Source organism: Pteronotus mesoamericanus, unplaced genomic scaffold, assembly GCF_021234165.1.
Source record: "Pteronotus mesoamericanus isolate MK-2021 breed Mesoamerican mustached bat unplaced genomic scaffold, CSHL_Meso_final scaffold_705, whole genome shotgun sequence".
In the NCBI taxonomy this organism is placed as follows: Eukaryota; Metazoa; Chordata; class Mammalia; order Chiroptera; family Mormoopidae; genus Pteronotus; species Pteronotus mesoamericanus.
In genome coordinates this window covers 6,945,195-6,962,033 of record NW_026555326.1, presented here as the reverse complement: position 1 = coordinate 6,962,033, position 16,839 = coordinate 6,945,195, and positions in this window count along the sequence as shown.

Sequence of the window (16,839 nt, the reverse complement as noted above, 5' to 3'; positions counted from 1 at the left end):
TTTAAAATCATGTTTATTCTATTACAGTTGTCTCACTTTTTCCCCCTTTGCCCTCCTCCACCCATCCCACCCTGCCCCCCTCTCCCATGGTCAATTCCCACTCTGTTGTCCATGTCCATGGGTCATTCATACATGTTCTTTGTTTAGTTCCTTTTCCTCCTTTCCACAATTGTCCTCCTTCCCTATCCCCTCTGGTCACTTTCAGTCTGCTTCATGTTTCCTTTCCTGTGGTTTATTTTGTTGAATAGATTTCACTTATAGGTGAGATCATATGCTATTTGTCTCTCACCGACTGGCTTATTTCACTTAACATAATATTCTCCAGGTCCAGCCATGTTGTTGCAAAAGGTAGGAGTTCCTTCTTTCTTTCTTTCTTTTTATTTTTAATGCAGATTGATTTTATCTATTTATTTTTTTAAATGTCAAGATCCATTATAAAATTCTGAAAATTTAAATCCATTATAAAGACTCAGCAATTAAAACATGACAGCTGCACAGAAATAATCAAGTAGATCAATGAAATAAAATGGGCATTCCAGAAAGAAACGTATATATCTTTATAACAACGTAACATGATTATATTGATAATTCAAATCAATGGGGAAAATAAGGCTTATTCAACATATAAGGTGCATGGATCACTATTACTTGAAATAAAACAAATATGGAACCCTATTTCACACATTATACAACAAATATTCAGGTGAGTTAAAAATCGATATGTAAAATCTAAGGAGTTTTAGGCAAAAATACAAAATAGGAATTTTCTTACCCTGAATTAACTTATTCAAACACAGAAGCTATAAAGTAAAATATTGACAATATGGCTATATTAAACATTTTAAGACTATACAGTAATGTTCATGTAAAAAAGTTAAAGGACAAGTAATAGAATAGGAAAGTATTTGCAACACATCTATAAAAGGGTAAGTAGTTTTTTTAGGGGAAAAAATTCTACAAATATTTAATAAAAAAATAGATAAAGAATACCAAAAAGTCATTTAAAGTTTAAAAAAAAATAGAAATAGGCAAGAAATATACAAAAACAGGTTTAGTTTCAACAAATAATAAAGTAACAACTGAATAACACATAATTGTCACAATCAGATTAATAAGTATTACAAATATTGGTAATATCAAGTATTGGTGACTGTGAAAGGAACCAATTCCTTTCTTCACAGACTTTTCTTCATCTTATTAAAGCAGTCTCTTTAGCATATTTTGCAATGCTGGTTTGGTGGGGGTGTATTCTCTTAGCCTTCATTTGTCTGAGAGCTCCTTATATTGCCTTCCGTTTTAATTGAGAGCATTGCTGGGTAGAGCAGTCTTGGTTGCAGATCTTTGCTTTCCATGACTTGGAATATTTGTTACCATTCCATTCCGGCCTGTAGTGTTTCTGTTGTTAAGTTAGCTGCTAGCCATATTGGGGCTCCCTTATATGTTACTACCTCTTTCTCCCTTTCTTCATTTAGGATTCTCTGTCTGTCTGTGATATTTGCCATTTTAATGATGATGTGTCTTGGAGTGGGCCTCACTGGGTTCCTCTTGAATGGGACGCTCTGTGCTTCCTGGACTTGTGTGATTTTTTCTCTCCTCAAATGAGGGAAGTTTTCCATCATGATTTTTTCAAACAGGTGTTCTATCCCTTGTTCCTCTTCTTCTCCTTCTGGTATCCCTTTATACAGATATTATTATGTTTCAGGTTGTCCTGCATTTCCCTAAATGCCTCTTCATTCTTTTTGAGTATCTTTTCATTTCCTTGCTCTTTCTGGGAGCTTTTTTCTACCTTGTCCTCCAGCTCACTGATTTGATCCTCTGCTTCATCTAGCCTGCTTTTGATTACTCCTACTGTGTTCTTCCATTCAGAAAGTGTATTCTTCATTTCCTCTTGCCTCTTATTGATAGTTTCTATGTCCTTTTTCATGCTGATATAGTCTGCAGTAAGTTCCTCTTAGTTTCCTTGTAGTTTTGGTAATTCTCTTTGAGCTCACTGAGCTCATTGAGCTTCCTTAGAAACATTGTATTGAACTCAATATCTGATAGTTTACTTGCCTCTGTGTCATTTAGTTCTCTTTCTGGGGATTCCTCCTTTCCCTTCCACTGGGGTGTTTCTTTGTCTTCCTATTATTTGTGAGACTCTTCTTTTTTGCTTCTGCTTCTTAAATTGATCTGTCTTGACTTTGTGACTTTGTGGTGTGAACTTCTGTGGTAGGAGACCGCTGTTTTTTTCTTTCTGGATCTGCCTCTGATGATGTCAGCTGTTGACCCATGTGACCTTAGGCAGTCTGTTCGAGACTTCCAGGAATCTACTGACTGTGGCTGTCTCCTTCAGTTACTAATCTAGCCACCCTGCACTCTACAGGCCAGCTTAGAGATACCACAGGGTGGGGGCAAAGTCCCTCCTAGGGGCAGGGCTATTGGGTCCTCTCATGCTGCTGCTGCTAGTGGGAGTGGTCTACCTGAGCCAGATGGCTGCTGCCATATGGGGAAGGAGTAAGCACCGGGATCCCACCAGCTACTCTCTCCATTCTCTCCCCAGAGCCTCTTTCTCCAGTCTCTTCTCAAGTGTCTCTAGACAACTCTGTGCCACCTTTAGCCAAGGATCTACTATTTGTGGCTACCACTCTGTACTCAACTGTCAGGTTTTAGCACTACCAGGCCTAGGCAGAGCCTCCTGGGGGAGAGGGGACTTTGGGTCCTCTCACCTCTTGCAGCTCAGGGGAGTGGTCTGCCTGAGCAAAATGGCTGCTGCCACATGGAGGATGAGTCAGCACCAAGATCCTGCCGTCTACTCCCTCAGTTCTCTCCCCAAAGCTTCCTTTTCCTTCCCTAGTCTCTCCTCAGGCATCTCTAGCCAATTCTGCCCCCGCCTTTGCCAGAATCCAGGGTAAGTGGCTGCAAACAAAAATTTATCTGTTGGCCCTTAAACAGCCCTTTGCATCTCTTGCTGCCCATCTCTGGCAGAGAGCAACCCTGGTGCTTTTCGCAGCTGGCTGTTATCTCTGTACTTTTTGGGCTCTGGTGCTGTAGGCTGTAAGTCCCCACCTATAGTTCAGACCCCGCTCATCTCAGGGGGATCCAATTGGCCATTTCAATATCCTTCTGGTGCTGCCTCCCATGGGTGCCCCACCCACCTTCTCGAGTCTTTACCACATTTCTTACCAGTTAGATTGCGCTAAAGCTGATTGTTCTGTCTGACCAAGGTTATAAGGCTCCTCTCTTGTTATTGTTCAGTTGTTTGTTCCAGGTGATTTTGCCACAATTTAGCTGTAATTCCCTTTTGGTCCTGGGAGAAGGTCAGTGTGACTCCACTCACTCCTCCACCATATTGAGTCCCTCTTCTCTCTTCTTGACCTCCACTCTTTTCCTTTATAGTCTAATGTACTTCTGAGTTTCTTACAGAGAACCCAAATCCCCAACCAAATAAAAAAGAAGCAGGTCAAAAAATGACAAGATATGATGGAATTTACTAATTTTAAATATACACAAAATTTTAAATATACTCAAGGATTTAAAGGAAAACAATATAAAAATATAATTTAAAAATTTATACTGAATTAGGATCTTTAACCTCCTGATACAAAAGAACTTTAAACATTTCAGCTCCAATTACTTTCGTCTAATTTTATATGCCAATGTTATGTATTTTCATTTTGTCTTTCTTAATTTCGTTAGACATTATGATTATCATTATTATAATTTTATGCGACCAGTGTTTGTTTGGATTTACCTATGTATTTATCATTTGGTTCTTTGTTGTTGTCTTTCATCTTAGAACATTTATCTGCTGTGATCTCTTCCTGCCTAAAGTACACATTTTAGAATTTCCTTTCATGGAGATCTGTGGTAGCAAACTTTCTGCATTTGTTTGAAAAATATCTTCACTTAGCCTTCATTTTTAAAAGATGTTTTCATTGATCACAGAATTTCAGGTTGACAGTTATTGTTTTCAGCACATTAAACACTTTAAAAATATTACTTCACTAACATCTAGCTTTAATTGTTGCTGTTGATAAGTCTTCTGTCATTCTAATTATGACACGCGTGATGGTAATGTCTTTTTTAAATGGCTGCTTCAAATGTCTTTTTTTTCCTTTTGTCCTGTAGTTTCCTTGTAGTAGGTCTCTGGGTATAACTCTTTTTACTTATTCTATTTGGGACTCATTTTATTTCTTGCAGCTGTTAATTGAATTCTTTTTGTTGTTATTGTTCCAAAATATTGTTATACATTATTTCTTCAGTTATTTGCCCCATTTTCTATCTCTCCTCATTCTGTAGCTTTAAATAGTCATTTGATAGATCCTTGCACTATATCCTCTATTATTTTTTTCACATTGTCATCTTTTTCTCTTTGTTCTGTATAATTTTTTCAGATCTATCTTCCAGTCCATTATATTTGGCAATGTCTAAAGACATACATGGAAAATTTAAACCTATCCAGAAAATTTTCAATTTATATATTACTTTTATAAGAAGTTTTTGTTGTTGTTTCTTTTCAGATATGTTAGCTTTTAACCATATTTTCAATCCTTTTTTTTTACTTCTAGAAATACATGAAATATACTTTTCTCTATTTGGTGTCTTGTAATTTCAGCATCTGATGTGTTTGCAGTTCTGATTTTTCTGTATTTCCGCTGGCTCTTGCTAATGGTGCTTTGTTTCTTGGTGGTTTTATGATTTGGTTTTTATTTTGTGTTGTGTTGTTTCACTATGAACTCTTATTTTAAAACATTTTCTTTGGGAAGTCCTGGGATGAAGATGAGTTCCTCCAAAGGGATTTGCCTATCTTTTTTTGGGCACCTGAGGTCCCCATTGTACTAGGACTACTTTAAACTTAAATATTGGTTTTAAATTTTTTTTATGTACTCAATTTGTATCTATTTGGGCTGCAAACTGTCATTAAAGCTACCTTCTGTTTACTGATTTTTAGGGGATAATCTCCTCTTGTTCTCACTGCAGCACCAAGGTTTGAGATGTGCAATTTTTGCTGTAGACCTCTGAGGATGATAGGTATAGTGAGGAAACGGATGGTTTCTAACTTGTCTCACACTGAGGGCGTAAAACTTTGGTGACTTAGCTTTACAGGGGTTGGGGAGAATCATCTTCTAGCTTCTCTATTTCAGATGCTCTTGGGTTTTGATTTCTAACTTGAGTGCTGCACAATACTATCAAAATCAAATCATAAGCTCTTCCAGTTTTGGTAGATATCTTCTATATTTTAACTCAAACTCATTTTATCATAGTTTTAAATCGAAAATATACACATTTTTCACATTTTAACATCTCTGAAATCAGTATGCATCTTAAATTGATGGCATCCTACAATCACTGTCAGCCAGGGTCAGGCATAAAATTGATATATTGTTTATGTGTGTACAACTATCAAAGTAAAGCATCAAAATTTGCAGGATGAACATCAGTGGCTTGGAAGAAAATCTTGAGGCTGAGAGTGGAGCACTCATTTAACTTTTAAAAATCAAATGTCTGTGGGGTGAAGCTATGCTGACAGTGAATCAGAAATATTCAACAATATTCCTGAAATATGAGTCAAGAGTAGTAATCAGGCTTTAGAACCCAGAATCAATGGTTTTTCATTCTTTTAAGGATTATTTTATAAAATAATACATCACCAATATTCTTGATGGCTCAGAGCATTGTGTGGAAGAGTAAGATTAAAAGAGAGAAAGTTTTTGCCATGTCTAAAGTGAGTTTTTTCATTTATATTTTATTGTTTATATATGCCCAAAAATAATATGTGATGAAAATAGATTACTAAGTCTAAAAAAATCACCTTCAGTAAGTATAAAATAAGAGTTTTAAATTGCAAGAAAGCATTATGTCATAGTTTGACGGCATCTTTTCCTTTCTTAGTAGTAAATAAAGTAATGGTATCTCTTCAACCAACAATGCCTTAGAATACATGTAATACATTAAATTATATTTTCTTTCTTGTCAGCTTCTGAGTATATTTGAGACTTAAAATATTGAGTAATTTTAGTTGATTTTAGCATGTGTTTTAGTCTTATAGTGCCTAGTCTTATATACTATCAGATATATGTTTTGCATTACTTTTATAATCAGAAAACATATTAGTTCCAAAAAATTGTTTAGAGAGAGAAAGAGGACTATAGTAAAAGAAAGGTTCTTTAGGACAAAAAAAATTTTAGAATGTTTGTTTATTACTTATCTCTTTGTTTCTCATATTTTGTTTATATTTACTCTCTTCTTGATTCTATTTGCATGAAGCTTATCTATTTCTTAATATGTGCATAATCAAATTGTTTTTATTTTCTTTTTTTAAAAGATTTTATTTATTTATTTTTAGAGAGCAGGGAAGGGAGGGAGAGAGGGAGAAAAACATCATTGTGTGGTTGCCTTCCATGTGCCCCCCACTAGGGACCTGGCCCACAACCCAGGCATGTGCTCTGACTGGGAATTGAGCCAGTGACCCTTTGGTTCACAAGCCGGCACTCAATTCACTGAGCCACACCAGCCAGGGCTATTTTTATTTTCTAAGTAAGTTTGTTTTGGTCTAAATTATTCCCATTCTTCTGTTTACTTTTGAGAATTTTGATGTTGCTTTTTATATAATCTTTTCTCTTTCTCAAGAAATACAGTATTTTAAACTATACATTTTCCTATAAATATGGCTTTGACTTTATCACAAGATTTAGGTAGGTCAGCATTTTCTTTATTATTTTTAAAATATGTAACTAATAATAATTAGTAATAATTTCCATAAACTTTTATAGCCTACAAAGTTTTCTCTTTCTTTTTGTTCAAGCTCTAATTTGTGGGTACTTGTTTATTTGACAGGTGATTGGGGACTATTTATAAGAATACATTTATGCCATTAATGTTTAATTATAAACAGAAAATATATCCCATAAAATGTTTTCCTTCATTGTCTTTGATGAGATTTTTCTCCATAACCTAGTATGGTCAATTTCTATACCCAAACATGTATATCCATTATTTGTAGAATATAAAATCTGGAATAATGTTCTGCATTATGAATTGTGTTGTTTAGATCCCCCATGTCTTTATATATTATCTGCTTAGTCTGCCATTGGTATTAGAGGGTTAAAATCTCCCACTATATTTGTATTTTTATCATTTTCTCATTACAATTCTATTAATTTACACTATATATTTAATTGTCATGTTGGTCTATAGCAATTCCTTATTATATTTTCATTATTATCTTTTATTACATACAACTCCAGCTGCTGTGCTTTTTTTGCCCTAAGTTCTACTTTATCTGACTTTACTATTGCTATCACCATTTTCCCTTTTTATCAGTTTAGTTTATTTTTGCCCATTCTGTGATGTTTAGCCTTTCTAGGCCTTTGGCTTTTAAGTATCTATATTAATAACTTACTAAGTAATGATTTTTAATTTATGCTTTTTTACCTCCTAATAGCAAGATTTAGAATTTTTAGAATAATTTTATTGTTATACTTTTTTTTTTAAACTTTTTCTTTTATGCTACTGTGAAACTGAATAAAGGAAACCTCATTTAAAGTGGAGTCAGGAGGCTAGAAGGAGCTTTCCTGTGTTCCCCTCAGTATCCATTACACCCCGCAACAGGAAGACAACCGCCCATTCCCTGCATAAGTGTCTCTATTTTACTACCCTAGAAGGAGGAAGGAAGATTTTCTCTTGGCCAGCAATAAGCCCAACCAATATGAACCATTGCAACTCGGCCAATGAGAAACCATCACTACCCTGAACTCTCTAGTTTCTCCAATGGAATTTCATTCAAAACATCCCCTCTCAACTTCCTTCTTTTTTCATAAAAAGTAGCATTTCTCTTCTTTGTTTGCTGGACTTGCCTACAGTTTTTTTCGCTATAGCATACTTGTCCCCAGCTGCAATTCCTTGTTATTTCTGAATAAACCCAATTTGCTGGCGAAAATAACTGGATGTTTTATTTCTAAAGTTAACACTTCCTAACTTTCTTTTCTTTAGTGCTACCTTTATTGTGGATATCACTTTGTTTTCTTTTGCCTTTTAAATCAACTTAGAAGGAAAAGTTAGCAACTTAATAAACATTTATTATCTTCCCCAATTCCTGAAAGTCCAGGAATCTGGGAGTGGTCTAGCTTGGCAGTTCTTCCATAGGGTATGTCACAGGGTTGCAGGCTTCTGAAGACGTGACCAGAGCTGCAAAGCTTGCTTCCAAGCTCACTCATAGGGCAGTTGTCAAAAGACCTTAGTTCCTTGGTGCATATTAGTTGGAGGCCTCATTTTTTACCATGTAAACTTATCCACAGGACTGTTCACAACATAGCAGCTGGCTTCCCCTATAGCAAATGATCCAAGAGAGAGGGAAGAGCCAATATAGAAGTCACAATATGTTTTATAACCCTAATCCCCCAAGTGACATACTATTGCTTTGGCTGTTTTCTATTGATCATGAAGCCCAACCCTAGTGCAATATGGGAAAGGACATCCCAAGAATATAAATACCAGAAAGCAGGGATATTGCGAGCTATCTTGGAAGCTGGCTATCTTAAATACCCTGTTTTTAATTCTATTGGTGAATATCTTAAGTCCAAAAACATCTTTAATTCTATATTTACCTATTTATAGAGATCTAATAAAAATAACTTTGGTTATCATAATATAAGATAAATAGTTCAGTGCATTAAGCTTCTTTATCTTTGGATTTCCCTTCTTATTCTTTATTAATTTACTATTGGGGTTTTATAATTCCCCAAAGCAATCTCTCTTTATTATCTTTTTCTAGTACTATATCAATGAAGAAGACTTACAAATAGCTGCAGTTAATATCACTGTTTGTTAAATTTCCACCAGAGAAAGAAAACCATCAGGAGATATATATTGATAAATTCATTGCAAGGAATTGTCCTTTATAATTATGGGGCTGGTTAGAAAAGTTCGAAATGCATATGGCAGGTCATCAGGAAGGCCAGGCTGGAACTCTCTGGCAAGCTGAAGCTTCAGTCTGCAGGCTGAATTTCTTCTCAGTTTTGTTCTTCATAGCTTTCAACTGATTGGACCAGGCCCACCCAGATAATCTAGGATAACATCCTTCACTTCAAATGAACATTATGAATCTTAATCATATCTACAAAACACCTTCAAGGCAATACTTGATTTAGTGTTTGATTGAAAAACTATGAATTATAGCCTAGCCAAGTTGACAAACGCATCACTTTTCTTCAAATAATAGCGTACAGAGACTTTGGTGCTCTTGAAAAGACCAAGTATACAAGGCATATATCTCCTATCTGTTATTTACTCTTTGCCAAACTAATATTGCTTTCCTGGTCCATTTAATTACAAATAACACATTTGAAATAAATGTCTTTTTTCTCTGATTCCTTCAGTTTTGTTTCAATGGCAAACTATAAAGGTGCTCAATTTGCATATAGCCTACTTTTTTCTGGGTTGGAAGGTTTAGTTATTTCATTTTTTTTTTTTACCAGTAATTTATTTTTCTAAAGTTGTAGTCTTGGGCTCTGCCAGTTAATTTTTATTTCCTCGCTGAGCCCTCTTTGTGTCCAATCTCAGTTCTTTTTTTCAGGTGAAAAAGTATTCTTTTATATGTTTATTAATCTCATCTTTACCAAATTCTCTGTATTCTTTAAAGCTTCTATTAGTCAAAGGATTGTTCTTTTTCATGTTCTTTTAAAATTTACTTATACTTTTTATTTCCTCGTATATTTTTCTAAATTATTTTTTATTTCACTGGCTCTATTTTTTTCCTGCTGGAACCATTTTCTTTTCACTGCTTTATACAGTTATCTTACCTGGTAATGTGATAATCCTGATCAGATGTTACTTAGTAAATACATACAAGAATTCTCTAGACATGATGTTTCCTTGCATTTTCAGGAATTAATTTTCAGCTGATTTTTAACATTTTTATGGTTCTTAATGGTTCATCTATTTCAATAGTTGGGTTAACTGTGAACTAATCTGGTATTGTCATTTTTCTAGACCCTGTGTTACTTTCATGTGTACATCTAAATTCCTTCAGTTTAATTCCTTGAGTCTTACTGTTGCTGTTGAGAATTTTCTTTGCTTCAATGATTTGTTTTTTAGAAATGTAGAGAATATGGGAAGTCTGGAGTTTGAAGCAGTTAGTCTTTACCATCTGGCAAGCCCTGAGGTGTGTACTTTTAATTGATTTTGTTTGTGTACTTTTGTTTTAAAATATTATGGCAGAGTGTTTGGAATAGCAGGCCAAGAATAAAGAGAATTCCAATTCAGTCTCAGCTACTCTCTTAAATACCATATGTAATTTTGACTAATTCCATCATTTTTATGGGCATTAATTTCTCCATCTACAAAGTGTGGAAAACAAACAGACCTGTCCTTGCCCGTTAGTAGTGTCAGGAAAAAATGTAAAGATTTATGAGAAAGCCCAGAAAATTCATGCCTTTTAGCAAAAAACAGGCTGAGGATAGGGCATAGAAAGTGGGAAAGAACAAATAGGAAGTTGGAAACAAATGAAGGAAATCTCCCATTCATGCCGCATTTGTTAATCACATGTCTACATGACAGGCACTCTGTTAGTTATTTTATATTAACTGTTTCAGGTAGTCTTCACAACTTTGTGAGCCGAGTTCACTTTTTTCCTATTTTGCAGTAAGGGAACCAACTCAGTACTAAGTTCAAATAACCCTAGCTGTGTACTTTTTGAATTGTGTGACTTGAGTAAAGTCACTCAACTCAGAAGGGGCCAAGTTAGAATCAGAACTCAAGTCTGAATAACAGGACATTTTCCTCTCCACTATACCATGCTGCTCTGCTGTGATGAAGGAACAGCAGCAAACTGTGGCATTGAGTAGGACATGGGATGCAGATGTTGCTTTCTCTCCCTCCTTTATGTCCCCACCCTTCCTTCCTCCCTCCCTCCCTTCCTCCCTTCCTTCCTTCCTTCCTTCCTTCCTTCCTCCCTCCCTCCCTCCCTCCCTCGTTCTCTTTCTTCCCCCCTCCCTTCAATCCTTCCCCTTAAGTTACAAACTATTACAGGCAAACAGGAAAGTATAGTGACTAATTTAAAACAATGTATCCACCAACCAGCTGGTCAACTCTCAACATTTGGCTTTGTTTGCTTCATATTTTCTTTCTTAAAGAAATTAAACATTACCATACATATATAATTGAACCCACTTTGTACCCTCTCTCTCTCTAGTGGCACTCATTGTATTAGTATATATAATTTTCATGCATGCCTTTATACATTTACTATATACTATAGTATATGCTAGTGTCTTACCTCTTTCTAAACTTTATTTAAATGGCGTCACACTATAAATATCTTTCTGCAATTGCTTTTTCCATTCAAGATTATTTTTTATATTTATCCATGTTGGTATATGTAACTGTAGTACCTTCATTTTAACTATTGAATGTTTTTCTTATTGAATGAATATGTCTCATTTATATTTATTTAGTTACCTATTGATGCACATTTAGATTATTACCGATTTTCAGTGTTACATTAATGCTGCAATGAATATTCTTGTATATTTCTCGTTGTACATCCATACAAGAGTTCTCTAGGAATAGTTGAGTTATATGTTATATGCATCTTCAACTTACTAGTTAATATTACCAAATCACTCCTTAAATTTGTTGTACCAATTTACCTTGTACCAGCAGTATATAAGTTTCTAGTTCTTCACAGCCTCACCAATACTTACTTTTGTAGACTTTAAAATGTTTTTTGGTCTGATGAATATGAACGAAATCTGTTGTTATTTGCATTTCTTTTATTAGTAGAGAAATTGAGTTTCTTGTGTTTAGTGGTCATTTGAGTTTTCTCTTTTATGAATTGCTTGTTCATGATTTTGCCCATTTTTATTGTTATTTTTCATTTTCTTATTGTGGTGTACAGGTTCTTTATAAAGTCTAAATATTAACTCCTTGTCAGTTATATTTATGTCAGTTATGTTCTCCTGTCCTGTGGCTTGTTTTTTATTTTATTTATGTCTTGCTTTATGGAAGTTTTAAACTGTAATACTATCAAAATAATTAGTCTTTTTCCTTAAGGTTTATATCCAATGTCATAAAAAAAATTCTCCAATATATTTTTTAAAAATGTTAAAATTTTGCTTTTTGTATTTAGGTCTTTGATCTATCTGGATTTTTGATTGTTCTAATTTTGATTATTCTAAACTGATTGTCCTAATATTATTTTTTCAATATTCCATTTTTTTGCTACAAAATTTATAAAGCTACCTTGATCATATTTACATGTGTCTGTGCCTAGCTCTCTATTCTGATTTGCTGGCAGACTTGAAAATCCTGAACTATTACCATGGTTTCAAAATCATCTCTTTATTATAAGTTTCTTTTATATCCCCATGATTGATTTATTTTATAACTGGGAGTTTCTACCTTTTGATCCCCTTCACTCATTTTTTCCCTCTCCAGTTCCCCACCTCTGGCAACCATCTAGAGGTCTTGCTGTCTGGGAGAAGAAGCCTCTGCACCTTGTTCTTCCTTATAATTGTCCTGGCTATTCTTGGTCCTTTAATCTTTCATGTGAAGTATAGTTTCTGCAAAAAAAGTCTATTGGGATTTTGTTTTGAATTTCATTGAATTTTTATATTAACTTCCGTTTAACTCTCTTTTCAACTTTTAAGATTGAGGCTTCCCATTTATTTACATACTATTTTTTAATTTAGTTTTATTTTATGTTTTAAAGTTTTAGAATTTTCCCTATAAAGATTTTTGAAGTTTTTTTATGTAGTTTTTTTTCCCCCTTGCTGATAACAGAAACAAATACAGCAGCAGGAAGCTTGGGGATGAGTACTCAAAAGGCTCTGAAGATTAGAGGAGGAAAAGTTTGTAAAACCTGTCCAGTCATATATTGATTATTATGAGGATTTTGTACTATGTCAACAGTAGCTAAGCTGAAACGGCATTTCTCATAGTTTCCATCTCTGTGTGCTTCTTGGTTAGAATTGTCCATACAATTTTAAAGGTAGAAGTGAAGTAATAGTTAATTTTGTGCTCTGAAGGTCAGCATAGGGCAGACGTTTTCAGTTATCTACTGACTTGTTTTGTTGGTTTGAGGCAGACGCTATTTCCCACTGGATTTCCTCCTTCACCTTCTCCCAACCCTGAGTCATGTGCCTATGTAGCTCTGTGCTGAGGAACACCAGCTTATTCTGCAGGTTGTCTACAGCATTTAGAGTAGAACTAGTGATAAAGAGACACACATAGTCCAAGTGTGTCCTCAGAGGTTCCACTTTGTCCTTTGTCTCTCCCACATCAGGTCTGTCTTCCCTTTCTGACAGTTGGCCTCCCTGACTTCAGGCCCAGCACCATATGCAGAAACAACAGACTTACATAGACTGCTTAAACAGCTCTCATGATTACAAAAGACCTAATCCCTATCATAAATCCTTATTCTATTCTATATCACTCATAGTGGTCTGCTTCCCTGATCAAACCTTAACTGATATAATTCTTATTTCCCTAAGGGTCCCAGAAGGAACACCAGAAAAATAGAATAAAGAACATGGTTAATTACATACTGCCTCAGAGGGAATGAGAGAATATCTCAGAGAATTCAGGTATAAAGTATAATTCTTTTAATAAAATGCTTAAAGATTAATGCTGTGGGAACTACAATGGAAAGGAGTCCGAGATACCCTTTCACAGTGCTGCACAAATCCAAAATCGACAAGCAGGAGGCAAATCTGGGAATGCAGAGTTTATTTGGTAATTGATTCTGTTTTTTATTGTTGGTTATTTATTTTAGAGCCTTTTAGTATAACACTTGACACAGTAGCCACTCAACAAATGATTGTGGAATGAATAGAAATTAGACTGTTTATTCTTGAGAATATTGTGAAACTCACCTTTGCTGGAATACCATTAATTAGACCAAAGAGAAATATTATTGCCCTGTCTCTAAGATACTTAAAGGCATAGTACATTATTGTCTATTTTTATGGGGAAATATGGATTGGATGACAGAATCCCTGAACTTTGGAACAGTAAATAAGTGTAGTGTAGCACTCTCATTTTCTAAATGAGCTCAGAAGAACTTAACTGACTTGACAAGATGAGGGCAAAGTTTGAGGCAGAATCATGTTCATAGGAATCTCAGTAGTACATTGCTCTATTTACTAAACCACACTCTCTTCCCTGAAGAATAGTTAGGTGAATTTATTTATTGGTGATTGAAAAGTTAAACCCAAGTACTGATAAGATCGATTTCAACTTGGAGAGAGATCTCTAAAAGGCCAGGCCTTACCTCATTTAATATTTTTAACAAATGGACAAAGATCTATGAGAAATATCTATGAAATCTTCAGATAATATCAACTGTAGTAGCTATAACCTACTGTATTTATCTAGAGATCTAGAGTTAGGATTCCAAACTCTAATGAGTAAGCTATAATTTTAGGCTAAAAGACAAAAATTTATGGGGGTAATTAGAAAGTCCAGCATATACATTAAAATATATAAGTATAGGAAGGGGAAAACTTGGTTTGGTAGCAATTAATGAGAAAAAGGCTTGGAAAAATATAGGAGCCAATGAGTGATGCAAAGGAACTTAAAAAAAATGCTTTTATAGTCTTTGGATGCAAGAAGATGGAGGAAGCAAGATGGGTTGAAGGTATAGATATAAGCACAATTTGAAGAAAGGCATGAGACAAAGCTTTAAGCTATGGGATTGAAATCTTTTTCCCAGAAATCAAGAGAAGCTATGGCATAGTTTGTAGGTATCCCTCTTGCTTATTTCAGCTATTATTCCACCTCCTCGTCATATACCTGTAGCACTCTGCTCTCATGTGTTAAAGTGTCTGTGGGCCAACTTTCCTCTCTGGTCACCTTAATTCTATCTCCCATTGAAACCCACCTCGAGTCCCACCCATTTCTCAAGGTAGTGAACTTCTTTAGCATTTATTTAGCTTGCATCCTATACTATCTTTTAGTTTGGTACTATAATATAATGTTACTCATTTGGTGATACTGGTGGCAATGGTGACAAAGACATTGGCAATATATAAGGATTAACTGAAGATAATAAACTTTGAGCAGAGATGACTCATTGCTAAGAACATAAAAAGGATAAAGTTGTTTGGATAAAACCACTATTCTGTTATTACTTGGAAAGTTGGCTTTTTTAAAAAAACTATAAAATTATTTTAGAGCAAAAAATGCAACATATAAAGAATCTGAGTCCCAAGGTATTAAGTGACTTTGCCAAGGCCACTAAATGAGTATACGGGATCTTACACTATGTCTGTCAGATAAGGTTCTTAGGAGTTTAAGTTGTAAGAAACAGAAAACGCCTATGGCTGATTTAAACAGAAATGGAACTTTACTTGGTCAACATGTACTGAATGTATGTTTACCGAGTACCCATTGTGTGCTTGGCACTCTTCTAAGCCCTGGGAATATCACAGAAAACACAGTCCATACTCTCAAGCAGCGTACATTGTAGAAGGGGTGACAAACACTAAACAAATCATGACTATATTATGCTTCAGGTGCTAAAGAAGAAAAATAGAGAGGAATAATTCAGATGTTAGAGAAGAAAAATACGGCGGGAATCTGGCAGAGGAGAGGAGTGCTATTTCAGATTGGGTGGTCAAGGAAGCCTATCTGATAAAGTGACATTTAAGTAGAGACCTGACTGGAATAAGGAATCAAGTCACCTGGGGACCTCCGAGAAGACCATTCCAGGCAGAAGGAACAGCGATGCTGAAGGTCCAGCAACAGGAATGTGCTCCACATGGTGAAGAAGAATAGAGGGAAGGCCGCTGTGGCCAGAGTAGAGTAGCAAGTGAGGAAGTGACAGAAGACCAGATTTAAAATATAGCAAGCAGGGGCCAATTATAGCGCGGGGAGGGGTATCTTGGATTTTATTTTGAATAAGATAAGAAGCTGTCGTATGGTTTTGAGCAGAGGAGTGACAGGATCTTGATTTACGACTTCAGAAGATCACTGACTATTTTGCGGAAACAGGACTGTATGTGAACAAAGGTGAAAGCAAGGAGACTGTTAAGAGGCTATTACAGTGACCCAGTGTGGGATAAGGGTAGCTGGGACCAGGACTGCTAGTGAGGAGACAGGCCACCTCCAGAATTTCCTGGTGGACTGGGAATCACATTACGAGGAAGACTCGGTGAGGTAGCCAAATTTGGGCCTGAGCAACCAGAAGAAGCGATTGGATAGGTCCGGTCTTAAGATTTCCTGGAGACTCAAGCTCTGAAAATGGGCAAAAGTAAAGAGGAGGGAGAGAGCTGCCGCCACTGCTAAAATCTTATCACAGGGCCAATCTGATGAAGCCTCTCTTGCAGCCAGAACTGGACGCCACGAGCCACCACTGGTGCGGAAACTGAGTATGCTGTTGCTGGAGTAAATTCTCTGTTTTTCTGCTTCTTTCTCTGCGTTGATATTTCCTGTGTCAAAATCCCAGGTGGACACACCCAGCTAGCTAAGATCAGGTCACATACGTATGCCCTACCTGCCATAGGTGCTGCGTGGTCCTTTCACTTCCATAGAAGGACACCAACCCTGCTTTTTACTAAAGTGCAAATGGTAAGGAATTCTTCAAATATAGGATTGGAAGTTCAGGTGGTGGGAAACCACCAAAACAAGGCCTGTTCAAGCAGTCACTGGAAATGTGTTAGACTGCTAATGCAGGAAGCTACTGGAACTCATTTAAGAGTTAGACATTTTAAAGGAACTTTAAAAACCAATCTGAGAGAACTTCATAACTGTGGCACCTCAAACCCTTTAACAGGAAGATGAACGGTTGCGTTATCACTTGACGGCACAGTGTATCAGTAACAGACTTCCTTTTGCTTTGCCCACTTCTCTCACCACAGCCCT